Raw genomic sequence first — 14032 nt, forward strand, 5'->3', positions numbered from 1 at the left:
GTTCTTTGTCAGTATTCTTGAAATAGTGCTTAAACTTGTCTTGAAGTATGACTAAATGCTCTGACACCACATTCAGCAGCTTTTCTTCCATGCCATTTCCTTCACATACCATGTTGACGGTCCGTTTGAACATGTCCAATGAGCCACGATCTAGTTCTTCTCTCCACAGCTGAATTTTTGATTTGAACCCGTTTATAGCTTGTGCATACATGTAACCCAAATTCTCTCCTTGTCCTTGCATTTTCCGATTCAATTTTTTGATGTGTTCAAAAATGTCTGCCATGTACGCTAGCTTTCCCAACCAATGTTTGTCTTTCAACAAACTGGCGTACTGCATTTCGTTTTTTAAAATCAAAAACTGTCGTACCTTGTTCCTCAATTCGAAAATTATTGATATTACCTTACCACATGAAAGCCAGCGAATCTTTGTATGAAAAAGTAGGGAGTGGTGATCTGCTCCCAATTCTTCACAAAGTATACGAAGAAAAGGCGAGAATTAAGTGGCCTCAATTTTATGAAATTCACGATTTTCACGACTTCAGCTAAAACTGACTTCAGCTTATCCGGTAAGATCTTTGCCATGAGAGCTTCAAAATGGTGGAAACAGTATATAGTTTTAATTTCCAGTTTGCTAAGTTTCAGAACCAAGCTTTGAGAAACTACGATAAAATGAAATTATTACCGGAACCGGAAAAGAGGAAAACAAAAGTTAAAGCTGTGGCTAAAATTCTGGGCGGGGGAGGGCACGATCTCTACCTGGAGGAGGGGCGAAAATCCCGTTTGCGAAAGATTTAGAAAAAAATTCTGTATAATTAGTTGATTTCGTGGAAATAAGAATCCGTTTTCAAAAACTGAAAGTAATAGGATCACAAGAAGTTTAAAAGAGGTGGGACAGCAAATCCCGCCTCTCCCCTTTTTGGGTATGTCTTATTGCACAGGAGCGACAGGGTGAATTGAGAAGTTACAGAACGATACAAGCGCTATTTGGTCGTAACTTTAAAATAAAATACATCAAGGCTCTTTCTTTTTATATAACTACGAAAATACTACGGCACACCCGGTTCCTTGTCGTGGCGCACCAGTGTGCCGCGGCACACCGGTTGCGAAGCCCTGATGTAAGCAACACTTACTAAAAGAGAAATCAGGGGGATAAAAAGAAGCTTTATTGAAAAAGTAGCATGGAGCGCAATGCGACTGAAGGCCGAAACATCCCTGTGATGGGTGTCCAGCAAGAAACATCCGGTCTTTAGTAGGAGATATGATCTTCCCCGACCGCTAGGCAGATTTCACAGCGTCTGCCCATGCTGAGAATGAGGGTGTCAATGAGTTGTTGAGGCATTGCTGCCCATTCGTCTTGCAGCGCCAGTCGAAGCTCCCGAATCGTTACTGGTGGTAAGGTACGAGCTGCCAAGCGTCTGCCTAGAAAATCCCATACATGCTCGATGGGATTGAGATCCGGAGATCGTGCCGGCCAATCCATACGTTCAATATTCTCACTCTCTAAAAGCTGTTCGGCAGCTACTGTGCGATGACATGGTGCATTGTCGTCCATGAAAAGAAACTGCGGAGCCATAGCGCCTCTAAAAAGACGCACATATGGAAGAAGAATCTCGTTACAATAACGGGTACCGTTGACTGAACCTGCGTCGAAGATGTGAAGGTCTGTACGACTACCAAGTATGATGCCTCCCCAAACGAGAACACCGCGACCTCCATACCTGTCCCTTTCAATGATGTTCGAGGGATGATTGCGGCTTCCCCGCTCTCTCCAGATGAGTATGCGATGAGAATCGTTAATCAGACTGAATCTGTTCTCATCTGTAAAGAGTACTCGTCCCCATTCATTGTCTCTCCAATTCCGGTGTTCACGGCACCACAAAGAACGCCTTCTCCGATGGACAGGCGTTAGAGGTACACACCGTATAGGGCGTCGTGCAAACAAACCGCCACCGTGCAGTCTTCTGGCCACGGTAAAACGCGATATCGGTCGTCCAATCGCCTGTGTCGTGTGTCCAGCGATTTCTCCCGCTGTCTGCCGCCTGTTTCTTCTGACCTGTAAGACAATATACCGGTCATCTGCGGGTGTGGTTCCTCGTGGACGACCACTACTGAGCCCCCGGATAGCTGTTCCTGTAGTTTGAAATTGTCTCCAAAGTCGTGAAACGATGCTGTGAGCAATTCCAAACTCTGCAGCCACACTTGTCACACTGCGTCCTTCCTCCAACTTCCCAATGATTCGACCTCGGGTAAAAACATCCACATGTCGCCTAACAGATTGATTATTCGCCATTTTTCGCTGAGGCAGCAACTCGGTGTAATTTGAACTGCTATACGGCGTGCAATCTCTTTGCCAGAAATACTGATCTTACACCGAAAACATGCTTTATACTACTCAGACACTCCCCCATTACGTCTGCCTGCATATCTGCGCATATGCTACCGTACATCACCTTACTTAATCTCCTGATTGGTCTTTCTGTCCGCTCTGCCTCTTCGTTCAGCTGATATGCTAATTTTTCGACTCCGTCCTTAATTTTTGCACACCAGTGTACTTCCTTTTTTGGAAAAGGAAGTAAAAATGTACTTCATGCAAAAAATGTCTTAATACACCAATTGAAGCAAATAATTCTACACTGTAAAAATAATTCCGAAACGTTTCTGGAAAAATAATGGGCAGCAATGTGGCCCAATTTCTGCATAAAACATATCTTTCAAAAAAAGCAGGAATGTTTTCCGCTAAAATTCAGTATCTTTCCTGAAATTATCTTGGATCCTGGAATCTTTCTAAAGAATTCAGAAATCTCCCCTTAAAGCCAGTGCCAGTCATGCTTCTGGAACCTTTAGAGAAAACTTAGGTTTAAAACAGCTTGGCACCTTTCTCGCTTACCAAGAAAGCAAAAGTATCATTTTTTAAAAAATGGCAACAGCTAAGACAGAACTACAAGTAAGTAGTATGAATCTAAGTGACCCGGCATCAATATAAAAGCTCGGGGTGCCCACCCATCCTAAGAGCAAGAGCGCATCCCAAAAGCAAGAGCCTCCCCTCCCCCCCAAATTACAAAATACTCCTCAAAACACCCCTCCCCTAAAAATTTCAATGGCGCAGTCTGCGCCATTAGCCCCCCTCCTAGGTGGGCATTCCTGTAAAAACAGAAGTTTAAAATCTTCGTGTTTTTTTTTCTTCATTACTTTTGGCAACCGGGAGTAACACACGGGCATTATGACAGAGATTGCAAGATAAGAAATAGTTTTTAAAAATCAGTTATATTATTTTAGGATATTTCAAATTTATCTTAACCATTAAAAAATCAATCATTACTAATTATATCACCTTCAAAACTGAATGAAAAATATAGCTTACCACTTTTTTGTGTACCTTCGTCTTAATCTTTGAAGTCGTTATAATCCGAAAACTCGGGAGTGTTCTACCAAAAATTTAAATTTAATCTTCTGTATTCTAAGTGATGTTTCTCTGTCTGAAGCCTTTGTCGATCTGGCTTGCTACCTCGAAAGTAACTACGAAGAAAACTTTGAATGTAGTGGTTATAAAAAGAAAAGAGACGTGGCGAAAAATCATTGGCTATTATTTTACTAAAAAAGAAAAAAAAAAATGGCTATTCACTGGGTAATTTTGGTCACGATAAAAACAAAAACTCCAATTCCTTGAATCCAACATTTTCTTGTGTGGGTCATCGACCACTTGCAAACAGGTGCAGTCCAAGATTTTGGAAATGCGACGGACCACCCGCACTTGCAAGCATTTCTCTCGAGAGGAAATAGTAATGCTATTCCAAACTATTATAATTGAAAAGTTTGTTTCGGAAATCAAACAAGCGTTAAGCTCTGAAATTGCGAAAAAGCATTTTTAACGTCCAACTAAATTTTTTCGATAAGGATTACAGTATTTTAAACTGAAAAAGATGCATATTTGTTTCAGTGAAAATCGTTGTTATAAAATTATAATTTTTGGCATTTGACCAGTTTCTATTCTAAACGATTAAATAGCAAGACAAAACATTTTTTGAAACTTTACATTGAAATAAAAACTAGTATGTTGTGGCCACCATGAAACTCTTTTCTATATATATATATATATATATATTTTAACAAATTCTGGGATCTGAATCGCTGCTACAAAATTCTGCTATTCACAAAAATGGGAATATTTCGATAATTTTGAAATTGGCGATTTTAATTCATTAGTGTTAAATTTTTGCACCGATGTCTGCGCAAGGAATGGTTTTCCTTTTCAAGCAGAAACAAAGAAGAGAAATACATCTATCTGCATAGAGTTGCCATAAAACAACAGAGTTATAGAAATAAAACTTCGCACACAAAAATTTGACGGCGCAGCAATGCAATTTCCCAATTATTGAAAACACCCTGCAAAAGCAGAATCAAAGAACGAATGATTTCTAAAGTCTTGCTTACAGTGCTTACACACAGGAGCACAGCACGAGTTCGAGGGAGCAAAAAGAAAAAGAAAAAAAAAACCCAGATAAATTATTTTGAACTATGATATATTAAATTCAAATTATGATTTTCACAATCACAATATAGGCACCCATATGCATAATATTAAAGGGGGGGGGGGAGGGGGCTCAGATATTTTCCCCGTGGTTTAATAGGATATTAAACCCATGGAAACCGATTTCAGTACTGATTAGTTATTCAAGTTTGACATTTTCTATAACTTATTCATTAATGGCTGGAGAAGAAATGTTTTTACATTTTTTTCTAAGAAAAAAGTACGAAAGGCAAGGAAGTTCTAATTCATAAGCCCCCACTTGCGTGCATGTGTTTATGTAGGCGTGTTGGTGTGCGTGTGTGCAAGTGTGTTGGCGTGTGCAGGGGTGCTCCCTAAGAGCAAGGGCGCATGCCCACGCTAAATATCGTAAAGAGCCCCTCCCCTCAAACAGGGGAAAATATCCCTCAAAACAACCCCATAAAAATTTCAATGGCGCAGTCTACGCCATAACCCCCCCCCCCAGGTAAGCACCCCTGGGATGTGTGTGTATTATTGTGTATGTGTGTGTGAGTGCGCGTGTGTGTGTAGGCATCTATTATGTGTGTGTAGGTATAATGCCTGGAAAGAGGAACTATACCTAATGTAAGCCAACTATACTATACCTTCTTTCTAGGCACTATAGTGTAGGATACATGGGCACCCATGTGCAAAATTTTAAGTAGGGGGGGGGGGGGTTCAGATATTTTTTTCCGTGGTTTAGCAGGGTATTTTCCCCATAGAAACAGATTTCAGAACACATTAGAGTTAATAAAATTTGATATTTTTAATAACTTATTCAGCGTAGGCTGGAAAAAAAATGTTTTTTCATTTTTGCAAAGAAAAAAGTTCTAGAAGCAAGGAAGCTCTTATTTTAAACGGGGTGGGCTTGAGCCCCTACTTGCCCCCCCTATATGGGTGCCCTTGGTAGGATATGAAAGACACCTGGAGACGGTGCTCGCTGAAGGAGCAGCATTGGTAGGGGACGGCCGAGGTGGAGTCCTCCAAAACTCAAAGGACGAGCGCGTAAAACGGTCAAGTGAGAACAATAAGCAAGCAATTCATGATTCCGCCTTGAAAAAATAAAATAAAATAAAATAAAATAAATAAGCAAAAAATATACGAAGAAGCAAGGGGGGGGGGGGGGAGGGACACCGGCTCGCGGACCGACGAGTCTTAAAAATAACGTGCAGGAATTATTTCTACCGTGGTCAAACATGGCGTCCCATAACCTCGCACGTTTACTTTAAACGCATGTGTTTTTTTTTATTTCTCCGCTACTATTTTTGTTGTGGTTTTAGGATGAGGTTCTATTTTCTTTTTCATTCATTTGTGTTCCAGCCCCCAAAATCTTAATGGGTAGTTTCATAGATTATTTTTGTTGAGTCATTCTCACAAGATTCGATTATGTCTGATCTTTTGTACTCGTAGTCGTTTTTCTTCCTTTTTTGTTGCTTTCAGAGAATTTTAGATAAAAAACAAAAAGAAAAAGAACACCAGCTCACATACTTGAAGGATTATTTTCAAGAAACAACTAGTTTAGTTTATGGATTGTCTTTTCCTATTGCAGTGGTTCCCAACCTTTTTCACGTCCCGACCCCCATTTCAACAACTAAGAAACTCGCGACCCCTAACTATTCCCCGAATATATAATGTGTGTGTGTGTGCGCGCGCGTCTGCGTATGAGCAGACATTGCGCATATTTTACATAATAACTCAAGGCAGAGCCGTATGCAAGGGGAGGGTTCTTAGGATTCAAACCCCCAACGAAACTTTTCAAAAGCATTCCAAAAAAACCTTTTCATCATTTTTTTTTTGCTGAAAAAATTATAATTTACCTTTTTAAAAATTTTTCAGTTCATTTTTTTCTTTTTTTTTTCAATTTCATTTGAAAAATGATATTTTTATTGAAAAGTTGTACTATTTACAGCATTAATTTTTTTATTCCTTTATTTTATTTTATTTGCAGTTATTGCAAACATCATTTCTTACAAAATCATCGATTTTTTTAAAATTTGAGACGACCAAGTTCTGTATTTGACCTATTCATTTATTGTGAAAACATATTACTTTAAGAAGCATTACTTCGATTGTGCTTATACATGAGTGTGCGCATCAGCTCTTTTGAGTTATCGAAAATACATCGATTCATAGAGGTACAAAGGTGTTATGCACTGCACACAGTAGATTTTTTTTTCATCATTAAATAAATTCATCATCTTTTTCATTTGCTTAAAATTGCAACAAAAATCAAAAGCATATTCGATAAAATCAAATTTAATTGATTATATAGATTTTACGAAAAATATGTTTGGTAAAAACCCTCCCCGAAACAAAAATCTGGTTACAGCCCTGACTCAAGAAACTTGAATTATTGTATTTCAGTTTAATGTGTGATTTTTTTTTTTATTTCTACAATAAGTGCAAAAGTAGAAATAAAAAAAAAAATTATTTGAATTTTGACATCAAGAATTCAAATTATGTTTTTCCCAATCACGAGTGTATGTACGTATGTAGGCATATGTGTTTGAGTCTGTGTGCAGGCATGAGTGTGTGTATGTGTATTTGTGTGTGTGTGTGTGTGTAGGTGTGTGTATGTATGTGTGTGTGTGGTGGTGTGTGTGTATGTGTGTGTGTGTAGGTGTGTGTATGTATGCGTGCGTGTGTAGGATATGGACGCAACTTGGAGAATGGTTTCGCTAGAAGAGCAGCATAAGGAGGGTGGTGATGCAGAGGGAGGCCGGGGGGGGGGGGTGGAATAAAATCATAGGAATTCAAAACAGTCAAGTGAGAACAATAAGAAATGTGATTTCTCAAAAAAAAAAAAAAAAAAAAAAGTCTCGATAATGTTAAACATACATTTCGCCGCTTTCAAAATCCTTCTGTCTTAGCAATGGCGAATGCAGGATTTTGTTTTCTCCACCTTTCAATGAAGTGAATGAAGGCATTTTCTTTTAACAAGGCCGTCTCGAGGTCAAAAAATTGGGAGGGGGGCATTAAAAAGATCCTGTTTTTTTCAAACGTATGTATGGCAAGATAGAGGGAAATAGTCTTGATTTATATTTGGAGGGGAGGGGGAGTGATAATCCATGGTCCCACTCAATTAATGGCGCTGGTGCTTAAGTGTTGAGTGGGGCCATGGATAATCTTAGAGGATGGTCTGAAATCAGGTACTCTGGCATGAGAGGGGAGGGGTTGCTGTAGCACCATAGCCCTTCTCCTGGATTCGCCATTGCGCTCAAGTATTGATGCTATTCCCCCCCCCCCCCTAGGTATTTCAAATTTTCAACTATGGTATAGTATATTTTTAAACTTAGGGATAATGTCGTGACCCCGTAAAAAAGGCTTTGCAACCCCCTTGGGAGTCGCGACCCACAGGTTGGGAACCCCTGGTCTATTGTTTTTAATCCAACACTGTAAAAAAATTCCGAAACGTTACTGAGTATTTCCGTGTAACGTTTCAGAATTTCGATAGCTTTTATTCACTTCCTGGAAAAATCAAGTATCATTGTCAAAAAGTTTCCTGAATTGCTACAAGTTGCACGAATGCAGACTTCTTCTGTTGTGAAAAATACTTTTAGCTCTCAGTTTAAAGATTAACTGAGTGTATTTATAAAGTATATCGGTTTCAGTTCGATTACGGCTCGTCCATGCTGATTAAGTTCCCAAAAGGAGCAAATAAGTATGGACTGCATTGCTTTGCAAGAATTGCTAGGCGAGTGAAATTCTCATTACTTGCTTGCAATTCTGGCTTAGCTTTGGCCATGTCAGCCATACTACTTATGGAACTTTCTTAATAAATTAGAAAGGTGCCAAGCTATTACCCTAACGTTCCAGAGAAACGACTGACTTCAAACGGGAAGATTTCTGAATTTTTCAGGAAGCTTCCGGGACAATTTCAAGAAGTTTATTTAATATTTGCGGAAAACGTTCCTGGTTTTTGCAAGGTATGTTACTGGTAGAAATTGGGCACATCAGCTGCCCATAATTTTCCAAGAACGTTTCTGAATCGTTTTTTACAGTGCATTTATTGATGAAGTTCAAATTTTTTCTTCAATTCAACCTATAATAATTGCACCATTAAAACAGATATGTTGCAAAATATATTTTTTTGTCTAATCATGTAAGTTTATTCTGAAAATTTTAATGAAAAAAGCTTGTTTATATGATGAAAACGGGCAAAATTATGAAATGCTTTCTCAATCTATGTCCCAAACTACACAGTTTACTGTAAAGTAAAACTATCTTTTTGAAATTTAATGTCCCAAATAGTGTGGAAGACATCCAAATAAACTTCACAAGGATAATTATGGTAGCAACTATAACAATTACAAAAATTTAAAAAACCACGGTAATCTGAATCAATGGTTTTCGTAACCTGGATGAAGTGGTATGGATTGAAACCTTTGCTCCCCGCCCAATGGGGTCATTTGCAATATTTTAAAAGTATTTTTTTTCTGAAAGAACATGCTTAAAAACATAGAATCTAACCATTTTTTAAATAATTTGTTTAAGCTTAATATTTTTTAAAAATTACTTAAATCGATGATCTTTCATTGTTTACATGATGCAGATGACATCACAAATGATGAAATGCCATTCTGCGTTGCCATTCTCAGAGCAAAATATTTAATTCGCGTCTTTACTCACGAGTATTGGCAACGATATGGTTGATAGCAAGCGTACAGTGTTATAACCAGGGGTTCCAGACGAGTGAATATATTCCCTCTAAGGTGAAAGCATGGTGCCCAAGGGTGCCATACTGGCCAGGAAATAGAGCAGAGGTGCGAAAACAGCAGATAATCGCAGACAAGGGTGCCAAAACAGCAAGCAATCGCTAAATGACTCGCTGGCGCATGCGCTTCCGGCATACATTCACCATTCAACCACTTCAATATGGCGGTCGAATGATAAGTTGCATCTATGCGTGGCCTTCTATGTCTTTCACATTGAATGAAGTACACTATTGGATTAAATCTCAACTTTTCTAGGATAATTCTTTAAAATAACAAGTACAGCTTTTTAATCACTTTGTAGTTTTTAGGGCTTTCAAACATAGTTAAAAGTACGTTTACTGCTTTTCAGTTACCGTTAGTCCGTTACGGTAGCGTAGTACCGTTAGTTGTTTAGTTTCAGTTTACCGTTACTGTTGTGAAATTTCCATCATTCAAAACGCTACTAAATATATCTATCATTATTTTCTTGAGTACTCGATAAGCAACATTTAATCATCAAAATAATAACCGCAATAAGATTATCAATAATCAACAAGTGAGAACCTAAATAAAAATGATTCTTGTGCTTCGTAGATCACTATAAACCAGCAAGCGCAAAACATAAAAAAGAAATCTCTCTCAGTCTAGCTTTTTTTTTCTTTCTTTTTCGTTCAAGTGTTTGAATCATTTCCTGTTAGCGTTTAATATTTCGATAGCGTTAGGATTTTTTTTATTTCTTTAGGTTTTTACACTGTCGAAAAATTTCATATGCATTTTATTTTATTGTTACTCTTGATTGAAATTTTGAACGTTCGAGAAACGATTTTGTTTCTCCGTAACTTTAATATCCCGGAATATTTTTGGCTCTTCATGTAAATTATTCATAAGTACCTCTACACTTTACTTTCGGTGCGGTTATTTCTGACAAATGATCATTAACTTAACTATGATTATTGAAATAATTACTCGTCTTTAACTTTAAATATATTTGTGACAACTCTTTGATACCAAGTAAAGTTGGTAGATAAGATATTTATTGTTTTGTTTTTTTTCACAAGTTTTTAACGGCCCGAGTGTTATTATAATTATTATTATTTATTTCATTTATTTTTAAGAAAAGGATAAAAATTTCACCGGTCCGCAATGTTTTTCATTTGCTTTTACTGACCCGTGGGTCAAAAGAGGTTGAGAAACACTGAGTTAGAGCACGATCAGATGAATTAAAGCAATGAGCACTTCTTAACTATGTTGAAAACTGAAATATGATCAAATGCTGTACTTACAAGTTTTAATCATTTCCAGTACTGAATTCATGCAATGTGAAAAATGTCCAAAACGTAGAATATCATGAATCAAAACAAAACTATTAAAAAAAAAAAAAAGTACATAACTGTATTCAAAAACGCACACAATACGGGGAAGGGGGGAGGAGGATCTACAGTAAGGGTGCCATTTCTCTCTCCGAAGGTTCATTCTTTTCGCCCCGGCTGCCTATTTTTTAAAGGGTGCCGGTTTTTCACCCTAGTTAGAGGTGCCATTTCGGCTCCGTATTGGGTGCCGCTGGTGAACAAGCGCTTCAACCCTGAAAGTTGACGAATGCAACCTGTAGTTTTAACAGTGTAGAGCGCACTTTTAATTCGCTTCTTAATTACCATAACGTGGAAACGCGGTACAAAGATGCGCCAAAAAGCATCATTTGTGACGTCATCTAGACCACGATTTGTTTGAAAAATCGGAAATTAAAAAAAAATTAAAAAAAACTGTTGGGAAAATGAAAGAATTTTGTGGGTTCATGTTATTTTTTTTTTGCTTATTCTATCAATTTCAGTGACTAAAAGTATTACTTTTGACTGAAGGAAACAACCTCATTCAACCTTTTTACTTTCACTTACGTTACTTCTTTTTTTTTTTTTTTGAAATCTTTAATTTATTTGATTACAATGACTCCCAACCTTCAAAATAATTGAAATACAGTGAAACTTCGGTAAGTCAAACTTCGATGAGCCAAAAACTTCGATAAACCGAAGTGAATTTATTCCCATCTACCTGAATGAAGAACTAATGTTATTTATTTTTGATAAACCGAATTTCAATGAATCAAAATATTCGATAAGTCGAATTTTATTTCATGACTTGCCAAAGTTTTTTTGTTGACGTAACTCTATAAGTCGAAATCTTTTTTTTTTCTTCTCCTCTAAAAGTATGAACATAAAGAAAGAAATCTATGCCATTGCATTCAGTGTTGCCAGATTGGGGGAAATTTCTCCATTTTGGGGAAATCTGGTGCTCTCGGGGGAAATTTTGGGGAAATGGGTTTTGAGGGGAATTCTTTGGGGAAAATTTTTTTTCTTGGGGAAAATTTGAGGAAAAAAAACCTCAAGGAAAAAAGAAATTTTTCACATTTAGTATCGCGTCAAGAAGTAGTAGTTACATTGTTTGTATCAAACAGCGTTGGTTTAGCTGTACTGAACTTTATGGAATTCGCATTCGTGGTATGTGGAATATTATGCTACGGAATTCGCATTAAAGTTCTGTGTGAGTAACTAGTTGATACGTGAAACGGGTAAACATAAGTGTGATGAAGAATGTTCTTGGATAAATGTATACAAAAATCATAGTTTAAATGTACATACAGAAGCAAAGTAGTAAATGCAAGTGGGAAAAAAAAACATTTGGCTATACTTCTTATCTTTCAGTCAGGCGCTTGTATTTATGACTAGTGTGGCACCCGTATGGCTTTGACCGTAATAGAAAATTAAAAGGGTCTTTTGATTCCCCTGTATATTAATAAAAAAATGCCCTGCACAAATAATGCATGATGAATTTCTCGCCAATTGGCTTGCCCACGTTACGGTTCCACGTTATGATAGCTTGGTAATTTACTCGTCCATCTTATGATAATTTTGCTCGGGAAAATGTTCTTAAAATTGGAATAGAAAAAGAACAAAATCGGATTTTCGAAAAATCGCTTAAAGGTGCACACCCCCATGCTTCAAACTAATTATTTGCCAAATTCCATGAAAATCGGCCGAACGGCCTAGGCGCTATGCGCGTCACAGAGATCCTGGCAGACAGAGAGACTTTCAGCTTTATTATTAGTACAGATACAGATAAAGAAAGATATTGATAAAGAAGACAAAAAAAAAAAAAAAAAAAAAAAAGAAAAAAAAAGAAAAAAAGCGAAAATGGGAAGGAAAAAAAAGTTGGGGAATTTTCTAAGAAAATTTGGCTTTTTGGGGAAATTTTTTTTTTTCAAGAGAAAAAAATATTAGAGAAAGTCGATTCATTTTCTGAAAATAATGGTGGAAAAATAATTTTTGAATTTGGGGAATTTTGGTAGAAAACGTCATTTTTTGGGGAAAAATTGGAGGGGAATTGGGGAAATCTGGATTCGACCATCTGGCAACACTGATTGCATTGCCTCAAAAGCAGTCTAGACAAAGTGAATCAAATAAATCTCTGAAGCCGATTATTAGCACATAATTTGGCAAGTTGTTTTTTTTTTTTTTTCGTTTTAAATTATTGTTTACTTCATTTCCTTCAATTTCCTTACATAGAAAAGAAATCTTGATCATGGGAGAAACCAAGGTGATTAAGGACAGCTCGAAAATGGGACTTAAAAAATGAATGGGAGGGGATTCGTATATTTGGAATTGTTGAGGTATTCCACTTTTACGAAAACAGGGAAGAGAGGGTTATGGACTATTTTTAGGATTTTGCGGTATTTTACGAAGCTGCCGGTCTTTCCAAGCCTTACTTTTTTCTTTCGTTGTTAAAGGAAGCTCATGTTTGCTTTGGCGTTTCATTGATTCCTGAACGTTTGGGATAGAACTTTTGAATAGACTATGGGAATATTTAAAATTTTAAGCTACCAAGAAAAAGTTGAATTTATTCGATTGTAGCGTAGCAAAGAAGGGGGAAATTTCATTGGAGTTTAATGTACCTCTAAGTTTTCAACAACTTAAAAAAAATCGCAAACACGTTTCGATTGGCGGTGCTTTCTCTCTTTGATGCTTTTTCTCCTTCTTTGATGCTTTAGAAGTATCCAAGGACTATTCGACGAAAGAACAAATTTCTGCTTATAGCGGTGTTTGATAAGATATTTTTTTTTTTTAAATATGTTTTTTCCCTGGTAAGTAAATCCCCATAAGTTATACATTTGTTTCCAAGCTACTCAAACTCTTGAATCATAATTATACATTAATTATGTCAAGTATATATTGTCGCCTCAGAACAACAGTAAGACATCTAATCCAAGGAATAACTGTAAGATATCCTACACTGTAAAAACAATTCAGAAACGTTCCTGGAAAATAATGTGCAGCTGATGCGCCCAATTCCTTCCAGTAACATATCTTACAAAAACCAGGAACGTTTTCCGCTAAAACTCAGTAACCTTACTGAAAAATAATCACAACTATCCCCGTTTAAAGCCAGTTGTGTCTCTTGAATCTTAGACTAACTTAGGTGGGTATATTATAACAGTTTGGCACCTTACTGCGTTTCGAAGAAAGCTCAAAAGCAGCATTTCAAACATGGCCAAAGCTAAGAAAGAATTGCAATTCTTGCTAAGCTACGTAGTCCATAGACTGATTTGCACCCTTTGGAGGCCTTCGCAGTCTGGACGGGCCACAATCGAACTAAAGTGTGCCCGCGGGCACACTTTATAAATACGCTCAGTTAATCTTTAAACTAGGAGCTAAACATATTTTTTACAATAGTGAGAAGTCTACATTAGTTCGGCTTGTAGCAATTCAGGAAACTTTTTGACAAGGAAACGTGATTTTTCAAGGAAGTGGATAAAAACCATAGA

The sequence above is a fragment of the Uloborus diversus genome, chromosome 9 (assembly GCF_026930045.1).
Source record: "Uloborus diversus isolate 005 chromosome 9, Udiv.v.3.1, whole genome shotgun sequence".
Lineage (NCBI taxonomy): Eukaryota > Metazoa > Arthropoda > Arachnida > Araneae > Uloboridae > Uloborus > Uloborus diversus.